This window comes from Leptonychotes weddellii, chromosome 10 (assembly GCF_054177405.1).
Source record: "Leptonychotes weddellii isolate Sample4059 chromosome 10, ASM5417740v2, whole genome shotgun sequence".
In the NCBI taxonomy this organism is placed as follows: Eukaryota; Metazoa; Chordata; class Mammalia; order Carnivora; family Phocidae; genus Leptonychotes; species Leptonychotes weddellii.
Genome location: NC_138378.1, coordinates 100,290,115 through 100,307,346, shown reverse-complemented (window position 1 = coordinate 100,307,346; position 17,232 = coordinate 100,290,115). Strand labels below are relative to the sequence as shown.

The window sequence follows — 17,232 nt, the reverse complement described above, 5'->3', positions numbered from 1 at the left end:
CATGGATTCTATGTGCAGTATTCCCCTAGCGCTGGAGTTCTGCCATTCTCATTGATCGGTAAACTTGGTCTTGGCTGGCTGTTCTCGCTGATCTTCTGGGGGAGGGGTCTGTTGCCGTGGTTCCCAAATGTCTTTGCCAGAGGCAGAATTGCCCCGCCCTTGCCTTCTGGGCTAGGTAATCTGTTTGGGTTTGCTCTCGGGAGCTTTTGTTCCCTGCAAGCTTTCCGTACAGCTTTGGAGGCTGAGAGTGAAAATGGTGGCTTCCCAATCTCTGCCTCGGAGGAGCCGAGAACTCGGGGCCCTGCTCCTCAGTAAGCCCCCAGAGAAAAGCAGTCAGTCACTCCCGTCTCCCCGGTCTCCAGCCGCACTCCGTGCTCACCCGGCCTGTGACCGAGCATTTCTATCTCTGGCACCCAACCCCATGTGGAGTCTCCAAACCCAGCAGATCCCTGCGGTGTGCTCCCGCGCGGCTCCTCCCGGGAGAGGAAGGTGAGTCTCCCTGATCTGCCACTTGTTGGGTCCCTGCTGGAGGAGCAGTGGCCCGACTGCTGCAGATCAGTTTATGGCAACCCCGAGCTGAGAGCCCGCACCTCGGCTCCGTCTCTGCAGCCAGCTTCCCCACTCTGATACTTGGGGGCTCTGCTGCACTCAGGCACCCCCGGTCTTTGTGACCCTGAGGGTCCTGAGACCACACTGTCCTGTGAGGGTTCCACCCCCCACTGAGCCACTGGAGTGGCGTCCCTCAGCAGAGCTGACTTCTAAAAGTTCCGATTTTGTGCTCTGCGTCTCTATCACTTGCCAGAAGCGGCCGATGGAGGCCCCTCCCCCGCCGTCTATCCTCCCGAATATCGCCTCGGATTCACTTCTCCGCACATCCTACCTTCCAGAAAGTGGTCGCTTTCCTGTTCAGATAGTTGCTGCTATTCTTTTCTTCAATCTCCTGTTGAGTTCGTAGGTGTTCAGAATGGTTTGATCCCTATCCAGCTGAATTCCTGAGACCAAATGAAATCCAGGTCTCCTACTCCTCCGCCATCTTGCTCCACCCCATCATTCAATGTTTTATTGTAGTTCTCATTTTAACTGACTGTGTGTCTTGGCCCTTCAGTGTGTGTGTCTGTGTGTGTGTGAGAGAGAGACAGACAGAAGACAGACAAAGAGAGACAGAGAAAGAGGGAAAGACTTGATGAACACATACATTTACTCATAATTAAAATTCCCAGTAAAGAAGCTCTTCAATCATCTGGACCTCTTCAGTCAGTTGCTTTTGGTTTCTGAGCTTGTTTTCCAATCTAAACAAGAATACTTATTTCACAGGGGTATTGTAAAGAGTAACATAATGCAAAAAAAATCAGTAATTTATCAGCCACATCTTAAATGTTCAATGAATATTACTTCCATTCTCTGTCCTCTTCCTCTCATCTTGGGCTTACATTACTAAAAAAGTTCAATATAGCAAAAAGAATTATAAACATTTATACCTAATAGCAGACCAGCACAATATATGAAGCAAAAACGGACAGAACTGAAGGAAGAAATAAATAGTTCTATAGTACTACTTGGAGACTTTGATTCCTCACTCACAATAATGGATAGAACAACCAGTAAGGAAACAGAGAAACAAAACAATAAATGAACTAGATCTAACAGACATATACAGAACACTCTACTCCACAACAGCATAAAAATTCTTCTCAAGTGCACATGATACATTTTCCAGGATAGAGCATATGTTAGGCCACAAATTAAGTCTCAATTGATTTTTTTAATTTAAATTTTACTTAGTTAACATACAGTGCAATATTGGTTTCTGGAATAGAATTCAGTGATTCATCACTTACATACAACACCTAGTGTTCATCACAAAAAGTGCCCTCCCCAATATACTTTACCCATCCATCCCATCACCCCACCCACCTCCCTCCATCAATGCTCAGTTTGTTCTCTATCATTAAGAGTCTCTTATGGTTTATTTCCTCTCTCCCTTCCCCCCCAATTCCTGTATGTTCACCTGTTTTAGTTCTTAAATTCCACATATGAGTGAGATCATATGGTATTTTTCTTTCTCTAACTTATTTCAGTTAGCATAATACACTCTAGCTTCATCCACATCATTGCAAATGGCAAGATTTCATTCTTTTTGATGGCTGGGTAGTATTCCAGTTTGTGTGTGTGTGTGTGTGTGTGTGTGTGTGTGTGTGTACATCTTCTTTATCCATTCATCAGTCAATGGACATTTGGGCTCTCTCCATAATTAGGCTATTGTTGATAATGCTGCTATAAACATCAGGGATCAAGTACCCCTTTGAATCTGTATTTTTGTATCCTTTGGGTAAATACCTAGTAGTACAATTGCTGGGTTATAGGGTAGCTCTATTTTTAAATTTTTGAGGAATCTCCATACTGTTCTCCAGAGTGGCTGCACCAGTTTGCATTCCCATCAACAGTGCAAGAGGGTTCCCCTTTCTCTGCATCCTCACCAACACCTGTTGCTTCTTGTGTTAATTTTAGCCATTCTGATAGGTGTGTGGTGGTATCTCATCCTGGTTTTGATTTGTATTTCTCTGATGATGAGTGTTGTTGAGCATCTCCTCATGTGTCTGGAAGTCATCTGGATGTCTTCTTTGGGAAAATGTCTATTAATGTCTTCTGCCCATTTCTTAACTGGATTATTTGTTTTTTGGGTGTGGAGTTTGATGAGTTCTTTATAGATTTTGGATACTAACCCTTTATCAGATATGTCATTTGCAAATATCTTCTCCCATTCTGAAGGTTGCCTTTTAGTTTTGGTGATTGTTTCCGTCATTGTGCAGAAGCTTTTTATTTTGATGAAGTCCCAATAGTTTATTTTTGTTTTTGTTTCCGTTGCCTCAGGAGACATGTTTAGTAAGACGTTGCTACAGCTGAGGTCAGAGAGGTTTCTGCCTGTGTTCTCCTCTAGGATTTTGATGGTTTCCTGTCTCACATTTAGGTCTTTCATCCATTTTGAATTTATTTTTGTGTATGGTGTAAGGAAGTGGTCCAGTTTCATTCTTTTGCATGTTGCTGTCCAATTTTCCCAACACCATTTATTAAAGAGGCTGTCTTTTTTCCATTGGATATTCTTTCCTGCTTTGTCAAAGATGAGTTGACTATATAGTTGTGGGTCCATTTCTGGGTCCATCCTTCCTTAGGTTGTGCCTTTTATTCTTGTGACTTATTCATTCCATATCTGGAAGCCTGTGTCTCCCACTCCCCTTTACCCATTTTGCCCTACCTCCCACCCCACCCCTCATCTCTGGCAACTATCAGTTTTTTTTTTCTCTGCATTTATAAGTCTGATTCTGCTTTTTGTTTATTCATTTGTGGATTTTTTATAGATTTCACCTGTGAGTGAACTCAAATGGTATGAAAATTTTTAAATGTTGAGCATCAAAGACTAAAAAGGTAATCCACAGAATGGGGGAAAACATTTGCAAATTATAATTATATAAAAGAATCATATATCTGGATATTCTGGGGGTTTTTTGAGAGAGAGAGAGTACAAGTTGGGAGGGGATGGGCAAAGGGAGAGGGGGAGAGAGAGAGAGAGAATCTTAAGTAGGCTCCACACCCAGCATAAAGCCTGATGAGGGGTTCAATCCATGACCCTGAGATCACGACATGAGCCGAAATCAAGAGTCAGACACTTAACCAACTGAGCCACTGAGGTGCCTCCGAATATTCTGATAATGTGCAAAATATATAAAGAACTCCTATAATTCAACAACAAAAATACAAACAACCCAGTTCAAAAGTGAGCAAAGGACTTGAATAGACATTTCTCCAAAGAAGATACACAAATACCCAGTAAATACATGAAAAGATGGTCAACTCTAATTATTAAAGGCATGCTAATCAAACTACAATGAGATACTACTTCACTCCCAGTAGGATGGTTTCTATTAAAATTAAAAAAACAAAACAAAACAAAACAAGAGAACAAGTGTTGGCAAGGATGTGGAGAAAACAGTAACTTTGTGCACCTGGTTGGAACGTAAAATGGTACTGCCACTATGGAACACAGTATAGAAGTTCCTCTAACAATTAAAAATAAAATTACATGATCCAGCAATTCCATTTCTGGGCATATACCCAAAAGAATTGAAAACAGGGTCTCAGATATCTGTATACTCATGTTCATAGTAGCCTTATGCACAATAGCTAAAATGCAGAAGCAACCCAAATTTCTGATGAGAGATGGATAAGCAAAATGTAATATATACATTTACATATTACATACAGCCTTTAAAAAGAAGGAAATTCTGGTATATGCTACAACATGGATGAAACTTGAGGACATTATTCTAAGTGAAATAAGCCAGTCACAAAAAAGACAAATACTGCATAATTCTACTTACATGAGGTACTTAAGAGTAGTCAGAATCATAGAGACAAAAAGTAGAATGGTGGTTGCCAGGGGCTAGGAAGAGAAAGGATGGGGAGTTACTGTTTAATGGGTATAGAGTGTCAGTGTTACAAGATGAAAAGAATTTTAGATGGAATGGATGGTGGCGATGGTTGCACACCATTATGCAAATATTTAGTACCATGGAACTACACACTTAATATTTGGAACTCTCTGGACTTCCTGAATCTAAATGTCTTTTTCTTTCTCCAGGTTAAGGAAGTTTTCAACCATTATTTTATTTCATCCATTTCTTTCTTCCTTCCTTCTTTTCTTTCTTTTTTCTTTCTTTCTTTCTTTTTCTTTTTTCTTCTTTCTTTCTTTCTTTCTTTCTTCTTTCCTTCAAGATTTTATTTATTTATTTGAGAGAGAGAAAGAGAGAGGGAGCACGAGCGGGGGGAGGGGCAGAGGAAGAGGGAGAAGCAGACTCTCCACTGAGCAGGGAGCCCAATGCGTGGCTCAATCTCAGGATCCCTAGATCATGACCTAAGCCAAAGACAGACACTTAACCAACTGAGCCACCCAGGTGCCTCTCGGCCATTTATTTCTTTGAATAAACTTTCTGATCCTTTCTCCATCCTGTCTCCTACAGTGCATAACATTGGTACGTTTGATAGTGTTCCATAATCCCCTACGCTATCTTCACTCTTTTCATCTTTTTTTTTCTTTTTATTCCTTTGATTGGATGAATTCCACTATCCTGTCTTTGAGCTCACTGGCTCATTCTTCCACTTGATCTAGTTTGATGTTGTACACTGCTAATGAATTTTTCAGGTTATTTGCACTCTCTAGCTCCATGATTTCCATTTGTACTTTTTAATATTTTCTATCTCTTTTTTGAAATTCTCACTTTGTTGACACATTGTTCTTCTGGCCTCCCAGTGAGTATCTTTAAGACTATTATTCTGAACTCTCCGTTAGGAGAGCCACTTATCTCCATCCCATTAAGACATGTTTCTGGACATTCATCTTATTCTTTGGTTTGAAACACATTCATCTATTTCTTCATTTTCCTTGACTTTTTGTGTTGGTTTCTGACTATTATATGAAACAGCCACCTCTCCCAGTCCTGATGGAGTGGTCTCATGCAGGAGATGAACCTTATCCTTGAACCCTGCTCCAGCTCTTGGTTGTCTCTAACCTTGGTGATTGTCCAAGAAGCATTTTTATTTTTAGTGGCTTCTAGTAGTTGAGGGTGTGCCAAAACCTGTCTGTGTTCCAAAAGGTAAGATTACAGTCAGTGCCTGGATGCAGGCTGATTAGAAGCTGGACCCTCAGGCACCAGCTGAGAAAGTTTATAGTAAGGCCCCTCCAGGGAGAAACTGGAAAATGAGCATTTGTGACTGCTCCCTCTCTGCTGTACCTTGGTGTATAGCTGCAGGGAGGGTGCTCTTGTACCTGTTAAGAACTCTTTGCTTGCTACAATCCTGTAAGACTCCTGAATGCAAACCTCATTGACTATTAGAGTCAAGCAATCTGGGACCTGACCCTTGGGTGACTGCCAAAAAAGCTGAAGTGCCAGATGTGTTTATAAGCTCCTTCCAAGAAGATACTCGCAACTGGGTTTTATTATTGGAGTGAGATGAAGGGAGAAGGCATGAGAGGTGTCTACAAGCTTCTCAGGTTTTAGGAAGATTACAAACATCCCCTGATGCCTGTTAAATTTCAGGCAGCATCTTTTAAAGTATGCAGATAAACTTCTAGAAGAAGGTGAGAGAGATGAGCTCTGACTTCCCCAGTCTCTGGGGAGGATTACAGCCAGTTCCTAGTGCCTGCTAAATTAGAAAGCTGGTCCTCCAGTGTCAGCTTTTAAATTATGCAGATAAACCTCTTTCAGGGGAAGAGTAGGAGATGGGCAATTGTGCCTGATCTCTCTACACTGAGCCCTAAGGCAATAGTCACAGCAAGTGCCTGTGTGCTCATTAAGAATTGCTTCTTGGGGTGTCTGGGTGAAGCAGTCAGTTGGGCATCTGACTCAGTTTCTGTTCAGGTCATGATCTCAGGGTCATGAGACAGAGCCTTGCATTGGCTCTGTGCTCAGCACAGAGTCTGCTTGGGTTTCTCTCTCCCCTTCCCTCTGCCCCTCCTCACTGAGCTATCTCTCTCTCTCAAATAAATAAATCTTTAAAAAAAAAAAAAAAAGAATTGCTCCTTTATTTGCTGTAATATTGGAGTCTCATGGACACAGCCTTGTTGGCTTACAGATATAGGTGTTTTAGGAGTCTGTTTCTCTAGTGGGAGGAATCTCTAGTTGTGGAGATAGATGTGGGGTTCAGAACCCTTGATCCACAGGGAGAAGGTAGGAGTTGGGAGTTCCAGGACAATTGTATGGCACTGTGTTGAGGTGGGCTTTATAGCAAGAGTGTGCCTCAGCCTTTCCTATTCATTTAGATGTGGATATTTTCTCATTTGTTAGATGTGTAGGAGTTGGTCAGCTAGTTTCCAGATTTCTTTCACAGGGAATTGCTCCATGTGTATCTGTACATTTGGTGTGTGTGTGGAAGAAGGGAACTCTACAGCATCTGCTGACGTACTATTCTTGTAATCTGTCCTCTCTCACTTCCTTAGTCTCATCTACTTCCACCCCCTCTCACGAAATCTCCAGTCACACTGGCTTTGCCCACACCAAGCATTTCGAATGAAAAGAGCTACTGGGCCACGAAGGAAACTCTGAGAAAGATTAACATGTAAGGATTGTGCCCTGGGGAGTAGGTTTGCCAACCTTGGGACTGTCTACAAATCTTGAGCAGCTTTATGATCCAACTCTAGTCCTACTCACATACAATCCAAGGGCAGTCCTGCCAACCTAGGCACCCAGCAGGAGGTGCGCCCATCTGTGCCCACAGAGACAGACCTGTGGACCTCAGTCACAACTGTGGTCCCCCTGTGACTCAGTCCCAGCCCCCTCAACTGCAGTCCAGGCCAGTCCTGTTCCCCATGCAGGGACATGCCCAGAGACATGTCAGGAGCCCTCCCAAGGACCCAGAGGGAGCTACACACTAGATTTCTAGTCATAATTAGAAAGGCATCCTCCACCCCAAATTCATAATTTCTTCATTTTATTTGCATTTATTTGGCTTCAATTTTAACATCTAAATCTTTCATTCACTTGGGATTTACCCTCCTGTAGTATGAAGTATAGATCCCACTTTGTATTTTTCTAGATGGTTCTAGTTGTCCCAACACTATTTGTATAGTTGAGATTCCCCACCCCTGCCATTGATTTGAGATGATCACCGTATCATCTACTGAATTCCTGTATGTATATGAGTTAATTTCTGGGCGTGCTATTCTGTTCTATTGGTCCATCTGCTTCTTTCAAACACCATTATCATACTTTTAAAATTGTTGTTGCTTTATGCTTTAATATCTGATAGGGATAGCCCTTCCCCATCACTCTTCCCTATCAGAATTTCCTGGGTGGTCTCATTTGTTTCATTTGTCATATGAACTTCAGAATAAACTTTGTCACCTCAGGGGGGGTGGAGGGGGGAGGAAGTACTGGCATTTTTATTGGGATCATGTAAAATGTATAATTTACCCTGGAGAAAACTGTCAACTTTATGAAGATAATTTCTAAGACCATGCAAAATGTTTGCATTTGTTCAAATCTTCTTCTGTATTTTTCAGAAGAGTTTTAAAGTTTTCTTCATGTGTGTCTTGCTGAATCTGTAGGTATTTTATCTTTTTGATTGCTATTCCAAGTAAGGTCTTATCTTCTAACTGGTTGATATACATTCATATTGATATAGATAGATTGCTACTGATTTCCCTGTATTGGTTTTATATGTAACTATCTTTGAATTCTCTTATTGCTTGACAAAGCTTTTCAACTGATTGTCTTACAATTTCAAAGTACACCATCATATCATACCTATAAATGATAGTTTTATCTCCTCCTTTATAATTTGTATGTCTCTATAATTTCTTTGCTTTCCCAATTGTATTGGCTAATACTTTCAGCATATTGTATATACAGTGGTAGTAACAAACACTTGTTCCTGATTTTAGCAGAAATGCTAAAATGCACAATGCTGATATTTGAGTTGAGATTCGTTTATTATATCAATAAAATTTCCACTACTCCCATAATATTCCAAATTCATACTTTTTCATATGGATATCTAATTTCCCTAGTGCCATTTGTTAAAAGACTATTATTTCCCCCCATCAAATTGTCTTGGCCCCTTCATCAAAAGTCAACTGACCATAAAAGTTTAGGGTTTACTTCTGGACTCTAAATTCTATTCCATTGATCTTCATGGTAGTGCCATACTGTCTTGATTGCTCTATCTTTGAAACTACAAGTGAGTCCTACAATTGTGTTGTTCTTCTCAAGACTGTTTTGGCTATTCTAGATTCCTTGCATTTCTACATGAATTTTAGGATCAGCTTGCCAAATTCTGGGATTTTGCTATAGATTGCATTGAATCAGTAGATCAATGTTAGGGAGTACTGCCATTTTCACATGCTGTATTAAGTCTTCCAATCTATGAGCATAGGATGTCTATTTATTTAGACATTCTTTCATTTTTTTCAACAATGTTCTGCAGCTTTCAGTATACAAGTCTTACGCATCTCCAGTTTAAATTATTCCTATTTTAATCTTTTTCATGCTATGATAAAAGAAATTGTTTTTGAACTTCATTTTCAGATTGGTTTTTGATAATGTATGGAAATGCAATTGATTTTTTTATATTGCTCTTATATCCTACAACCTTGCAGAAGTTGTTTATCATCTCTAATTGGTCTTTAGTGGGTCCTTGAGATTTTCTATGCACAAGATCATGACATTTGTGAATATAGTTTTACTTCTTCCTTTCCAGTCTGGATGTCTTTTATTTCTTTTTCTTGACTAATTGCCTACTATAGATTGAATATTTGAATCACTCAAAAATGCATATGTTGAAATCCTACCACCCAGGGTCATGATAGTAGGTGGAATCTTTGGGAGGTGATTAGGTCATGACGTTGGAGCCCTCATGATTTAGATTAGTGCCTTTATAAAAGAAGCCTGGGAGGGGTCCCTTGCCCCTTCTGCCATGAGAACACAGCAAAAAACAAAAACAAAAAACTGTCTACAGGGAGTGACATCTTAACATACACCAGACTGCTGGCAACTTGATCTTGGCCTCAGCTTCCTTAACAATGAGAAATAAATTTGTTGTTTATAAGCCTCTTAGTTTATGATATTCTGTAATTATAGCCTGAATGGACTATGATATTGCCCCTAGCAAGAGTCTCAAGTAGACCACTGAATAGAGGTGGTGAGAATGACATCTTTGTCTCATCTCTGATCTTATCGGGGAAAATACTCACACCTTCACCATTAAGTATATTAGCTGTAAATTCCTGTAGATGCTCTTTATCAGGTTGAGGAATTTCCCTTCTATTTACTTTATTCCCTTCTAGTTTAAGTATTTTTATTCTGAGAGGAACTTGACTTTGTCAAATGCTTTTCTGCATCTATTGAAATGATCGTGTAATTTTAAAACATGGTATATTACATTAATTGATTTTTAAATGTTAAACCACTCTTGCATTCATGGGATAAATGCTATTTGGCATGTATAACTCTGATACGTTGATAGAATTTGCTAGTATTTTGTTGAGAATGATTTTTGCTGCTACATTCATAAGAGATTGGCCTATAGTTTTCTATTCTTCTGATGTCTTTGGTTTTGGCATCAGGGTAAAACTGACCTCAGATGATGGGTTGAAGTATTCCCTCCCCTTCTACTTAATGGAAGAGTTTACAAATTGAATTCTAGTTTGTCTGATATCAAGATTAGAACCCTCGTTTTGGGGGCGCCTGGGTGGCTCAGTCGTTAAGCGTCTGCCTTCGGCTCAGGTCATGATCCCAGGGTCCTGGGATCGAGCCCCGCATCGGGCTCCCTGCTCTGCGGTAAGCCTGTTTCTCCCTCTCCCACTCCCCCTGCTTGTGTTCTCTCTCTCGTTGTCTCTCTCTCTGTCAAATAAATAAATAAAATCTTAAAAAAAAAAAAAGAACCCTTGTTTTGCTTATATTTGAGTTGCCTGGTCTATTTTGCCCATTCTTTTATTTCTAACCATTTTGAAACATTTTATCTTAGAAGTGTGTCTTCTAAGAATTGGGTATTGTTTTGTGATCCCAAATAATCAATTTTTTTTTTTTGCTAATGGTTAAGCAAAGGTTTAGAACCATTTTGAACAAGTTGCTTTTCAATTCAATTTGGGCATTCACATTGGGTATAAGATTTTCCATGTAATGTTGAATGTCACATAATTTGGAGAAAGAGGACAGGGGTGCGCTCTTCATTATTCATATGTGTGTTTTTGCCATAAACCTTACTATATCATAAATATGAAGGTAAATCCAGTAAAAACTGGGGCTGAGGAAACTTGGAGTTGAACAAGCTGCTGAGCTAGGAAGGAACAAAATAGGGGAAAAGGAGGAGTGGGACATTTATATTTGTGGTAATCTTCCTATGTGTCAGATGCTTCACCACACTGACTCAGTTAATGTTCCTAACAATTTTCCCAACTAGTTATTTTCATCCCCCTTTTTTTTCCCAGATGAGAAAACTAAGGTTCAAATAGTTTTCTGACACACAAAGTGTGATTGTCAACATCAGCACCATCTGGGAGCTTGTTAGAAATGCAGAACCTCAGGCTTCACACTAGACCTACAGAGTAGAATCTGCGTTTTCACAAAAACCTCAGGTGATTTGTTAGGCACGTTAAATTTTAAGAATCACTAGTGATTTTCCCAAAGCCAAAATACATAAGTAAGAGAACCTGACTCCAAAGCCTGTGCTCCTTGCTTTGCAGCTGCCACAGAGTCAAGTCACTTGAAGTCACAGATGAAACTTAGCTATAGCTGCATGGAGGAGTTCATGCCGTAGTATCAGACATCAATTCTGTCATCTACTGAAGAGTTCATTACCACCATAAAAACTAACTCTGTATCTCAGAGTAAGGTGCTTTGAACACGTAGAAAAACAAGTACGTTCTAAGGTAATAAAAATAAGTCATACTGAACACTGTTTGAAGTTTAAAAACCACCTTAAGCCCCAAATCCTTTGTTATGCAAGATTTATATTGGTTGCGATGAGATCTAAGCTTATTTCTGAGTGATGCTAACAGCTTTGTGCCCACTGCATGTCCATACGTGCTTCTACATCCATTCAGATTGGAAAAATAACCCTAGTGCACCAATCATGGAACTTAAATGTGGATAACAAAGCAAAATCTTTCGTGGAATGCTACAGGAACTCTTCTTGACTTGGGCCTAGGCCTTTAAATGTGAATGAAAGTTAAATAAATTCAATTCACACCAAGTTCAAATTCTGAATCAAAGTTCAATTCTTACAAAATCCAAAACTGTCCTTTTTTCTTTTTTTTTTTAAGATCTTATTTATTTATTTTGACACAGAGAGAGAGACAGCGAGAGAGGGAACACAAGCAGGGGGAGTGGGAGAGGGAGAAACAGGCTTCCCGCGGAGCAGGGAGCCGGATGTGGGGCTCGATCCCAGGACCCTGGGATCATGACCTGAGCCGAAGGCAGACACTTAATGACTGAGCCACGCAGGCACCCCTGTCCTTCTTTTTACCCTGTTTCTCCTCACTGATTCTATTTTTCAATTTTATAGGAAATATTGTTCGTGTTTGTTTTAGTTTTGCTAGAAAAAAAAAAATGTTGATGCGCTTTTGACCTAGCTCTGGTGCTCTGAGATAGGCCAGCTTGTTCAGCTTTGAGGGCTTAAAAGAGCCTTTTAAAGAATAAAAGCATGATATAGTTCAAGATCATAACTGTCCCCAATGAGACCTTCTAAAATTTGAGAAGCCTGGATCATCCACCTCGGAGAACATTGCATACTGTACTCTGCTTGCTTCCTTTGGAATTTTAGAGCTGAGAACCACTTAAGAATAAGGTTTATAGATAATTAATGCAACTCCACTCATTTAGTTGTAAAAACTAGCCTCAATTTTTGGTTAAATTCAGTAAAATGTAGTTGTTTTTGGAGCAGCGCTTTTATGAGGACACACAGTACTCACTGGTGCTGTGGTCCTTTGCATCTTTTCCCAGCTGGCAAACTCTCTCTAATGACATCCCAGGGATGAGACAGAGAAAGAGATCACATCTCAGGATCAACATGGCAAATAAATCCTTTAGACTAGCACTTGCCCCAGACCAGGATGCCTTTTCCAGGGTGACAGTATGGTGAGGAGCGTGGAAAAGCAGGTAAATAGCACTGAGAGACAAACTGCCTCACTGCTCCAAAATAGAACATACTGGGTTCCAATATTACTGTCACCAACTATGCTGCTTCACACAAGTCCTAATATCTGTTTAAGCCTCAAACTCCTCATCAGTAAAATGGGACCAATCACATGTATTTTGCAGGACTTCTGTGAGAAATAAGTGAGTTAGTGAATTTAAAGCATGGGGCATGTAACAAATGGGAATTATTACTGTAAGCCAATTTAAATCCATCCTGGGAAAGGGAGTCTGAGGTTTAAGGACAAAATAAAAACCGAGAGCCGGAATAGAGTACCTCCTCTTTGGAATAAGATTTCTTTCCATCAGTGCCGAAGCCATGGACCACCTCTTGCCCTGAGAGAGTGTAGGACATCTGGAAGGGTAAAGGAGAAGGCTGACAGCTGCAGAGAGGAAGCCTGCCTGAACCAAGGCTGTGCTGTCTCTGCGGCAGTTCAGAAGAATTTGGGAATACCAGCTCTGAGCGCAGTGTGTCACCACACCTCCTACTCTCTCAGCTTCAATGACTCTGGTTTGACCAGAGCACTGAGGCCACAGCCTGGTGGAAACATGGCCAAAGACATAAGGCAGCAGGGAAAAAAGCCAGACATGTCACTCTCCTAGCTAAGTTAACCCAACCCAAACCTGTACCTCAAAAGGAGAGAACCTTCCTCATTCACACTCCAAGAGGGTACAGAAGCAGAAACAGCAAAGAAGGCAAAGACTGGAATTGGTTTACGCACTACAGCAAAAGTTCTGCTTGCATCCTAAGCTGTCGGCCTCGGTTAGTCCCTGAGGAAAAAGGGGAAGGAACTAAATGATCATTTTTGGATAATCCGGCCAGGCACTCTGTCATTGATTCCCACCACATCTCTGTTGGCGAGGTAGGTATTAGGGTCCCTCTGATGGAGGAGCGGAGGCTCAGAGAGATGGGCAATCTGTCCCAAGTCACACAGCCCATCAGTCAGAACAGAGGTCTCTCTGTCATCTAACAAACCAGTCAGCACTGAATGCTGTTATTTGGCATATAGGGTGTTTTTATTTTTGTGAATTTGGGTTTCTGTTTGTTTGGTCAGTTGGTTAATTTTTCTTTGGTTCTTGTTTCCCCCTCAACACTGTTTAGTCACGGTATGAAATTCAACCCACTTCTTTCTAAAGACTTTGAATGAGAAACTTCAATTGGAACTTAATATTAAATCTTCCCTGGAAAATCTGTAGATTTCATAATCATTTATTATTGTAGGAAATCTAAAGAACATAAGAAAGCAGAAATTCTGACCCTGTTAGGTTCTTTTCCACAGTGCCTGTTATTGCTCTGAAATAATCAACTAATTTCTCCTGGGTGCATTCATGTAATATGAATCCAAGAACACAGCAATTTTTGGAAATTATTATCAGACCTTCTCGGGCAGGAGCACAAAAGGCTGAAAGGCATCTCAAAAGGTGTGCAGCCAGGACACCCATTTAAAGACCTCATATATGTTTTTATATAATTCACAGGGTTTTTTTCTATCCTTGTTCTATGACATTAAAAATGGTTCACCCACTTTATGCCAGGCAGCAGGGGATAAATTACTATACCTCTCTAAAGGCACTCAGCATTTCATGTGGCCTGGCTTATGAAAACAGAAGATGCTGGTGCCAAGCAAATATTGTTTGCTTTGTTGAGCTAGCTAAAGGACTACATGTGAAATGACTCCCACCTGCTAAGAGTATTGTTTTCCTCGAGGTTTAGTTTTGTGCTTTTTTTTTTACAACAACCTACTACTCTGCCAGAAACAATAGGAAATTAACCAGCATAGTCCCTGTGGTTGATTGGTTTGTTCTTTATCCCAGTGGAGATGTTCTTGAGCCCTGGAAAGACAGACCAACACTTACAGAAATAGTGCTAAGCAAAAAGGAGGTAGCCCATCCATTCCCTTTTACTAATTATTTTCCTGTATGCCCACCATTCTTCTGGTCCTACTGGTTTCTCTTATTGTTCAATATCCCCTTCAAACATGCCTCAAGTGTTTCTCAAGTTTCTTTCCTCAATAACCTTTCCTTGTACCCATTCCTTCATGTAACCAGCCTTCCCTATATCTTCAACTATCAACTTCACATAAGTACAGTTTTCAACCAGCTCAGATCTTTATGCTGGAGGAGGAAGAAGAGGGAAGGAGTGAGAGAGTGGGAGGGACAATTTATTCCTACAATCTTTACCCCCAGCTTCTCCCCGGAGCTCCAGATCCCCTTTTCCAACCCTAAGCTGGATATGCCTACTTGAATGACCCACCCACACCTCACTCCAACAAATGTATATTGGAACCACCTTTTTAAAAAAAGTTTTATTGCGATATAATTGAGATAAAATAAGGTGCACATACTTTAAGTATACAATTTGGTAAGTTTGACATATGCACATACCCATGAAACCATCACTGTGATCAAGATAGTTAACACATGGATTACGGCCCAGAGTTTCCTCAGGTCCCTTTGTAATCCCTTCCTTTCCCACTAATCTGTGCTCCTCCACCCCACACTTCCCCTCACCTCCCCAAACAAATTGATTTGCTTTCTGTCACTATTAGGCTTGTCTGCATTTTCTAGAGTTTTAAAGGAATGGGACAATATAGTATATCATCTTTTTAGATTGGCTTTTTTCACTTAGCATAATTAGGGAGTCATCCTTGTTGGCTGTACACACAGTTCATTCCTTTTTATTGCTGAGTACAATGGCATTGTATAAATATGCTATCATTTGTTTATCCATTTACCTTTTGATGGAAATTTGGGTCGCTTATCTCTTGGGGGCTGTAAATAAAGCTATTATAAACATTTCTGTACAAATTTTTATATGGACATATATTTTCTTTTCTCTTGGGTAAATAAATATCTTGAAGTGGAATAGGTAGATCATGTAATAGATGTATACTTAACATTTTTGAGTAACTGCCAAACTGTTTTCCAAAATGATGGTACCATTTTACATTCCCACCAGTAGTATTTGAGAGTTCTAGTTCCTCCACATCCTCTTCAACACTTGGGGTGGTCAATCTTTTTAATTTTAGTCATTCTGATAGGTATGTAGTGGTATCTCATTGTAGTTTTTAATTTGCATTTCTCCAATGAGTAACAATATTAGTCATGTTTTCATGTAATTATTTGCCATCTCTATATCTTCTTTGCTGAAGTGTCTATTCAAATCTTTTGTCCATTTGTATTGGGTTTTCTTGAGTTTTGAGTGTTCTTTATATATTCTGGAATCAAGTCCTTTATCAAATATATACTTCCCAAAGATTTTCTCCCAGTCTATGGTCTTTTCATTCTCTCCTCTCCTTACAATGTCTTCTGAAGAATGGAAGGTTTTAGATTTTGAAGAAGTCTAATTCATCAATTTGTCCTTTTATAGATTGTGATTTTGGTGTCTTTTCTAAGAAATATTGCCTAATTCAAGGTCACAAAGATTATCTACCATGTTTTTTCTAGAATGTTTTTAATGTTATGACTCACATTTAGGTATATGATCCATTTTGAGCTAGTTTTTTGTAAACGGTGCATGGTATGGACCCAAATTATTTTAATTATAGATATCTAGGGGTGCCTGGTTGGCTCAGTCAGTGAAGCATGTGACCCTTGATCTCAGGGTTTGGGTTCAAACCCCATGTTGGATGTAGAGTTTACTTAAAAATAAAATCTTAAAAAAATTAAATATAGCAATGCAATTATTCCCACACTATTTGTTGAAAAAGCTATCCCTGGAGCGCCTGGATGGCTCAGTCATTAAGCGTCTACCTTCAGCTCAGGTCATGATCCCAGGGTCCTGGGATCGAGCCCTACGTTGGGCTCCTTGCTCAGCGGGAAGCCTGCTTCTCCCTCTCCCACTCCCCCTGCTTGTGTTCCCTCTCTCGCTGTCTCTCTGTCAAAGAAAGAAAGAAAGAAAGAAAGAAAGAAAGAAAGAAAGAAAGAAAGAAAGAAAGAAAGGAAGAAAGAAAAGAAAAGAAAAAGAAGAAACAGCTGCTTGCTTTAAAAAAATAAATAAATAAATAAAAAGCTATCCCTTTTCCATTGCATTGCCTTTGCTCTGATCTAAAAAAAAATCAATTGTCCATAATGTATGGGTATATTTCAAAACTCTCTATTCTGTTCCTTTGATGAATTATTTCCATGCCAATACCACATTGTTTTGGTTATAGCTTAACAACAATGTTTAAAATCAAGTAGTGCACCCCTCCAATTTTCTTATTATTTTAAAGTTGTTTTAGTTATTTTAAGTCCTTGGCATTCCCATATGAATGCTAAAATCAGCTTGCCAATTTCTACCCAAAACAGTGCTGAGATTTTGACTGGTATTATATTGAATCTATAGATCAGTTTGGGGAGAACTGACATCTTAACAATACTGTCTTACAGGCCACGAACAAGGTGTATCTCTCCATTTATTGACATTTTCTTTACTTCTGTCAGCAATATTTAGTAGTTTCCAGTGTACACGTCTTTCACATCTTTGGTCAGATTTATCCCTAACTGTTCATTTTTGATGCTATTTGTTTCAATTTCAATCTCCGATTGTTTGTTGCTTAATTTATGG

General features: G+C 39.9%; 1 long non-coding RNA gene across 1 annotated transcript in view; it reads right to left on the bottom strand.

The window, feature by feature from the left end:
• LOC145715958 (uncharacterized) overlaps nucleotides 1-16,628 on the bottom strand; it is a 78,413-nt gene extending 61,785 nt beyond the window's left edge. The window contains exon 1 of the long non-coding RNA XR_014138282.1: nucleotides 12,961-16,628. This is a non-coding gene — a long non-coding RNA (uncharacterized LOC145715958). The remainder of the gene's footprint in view (nucleotides 1-12,960) is intronic.
• Nucleotides 16,629-17,232: the final 604 nt, after the last annotated feature.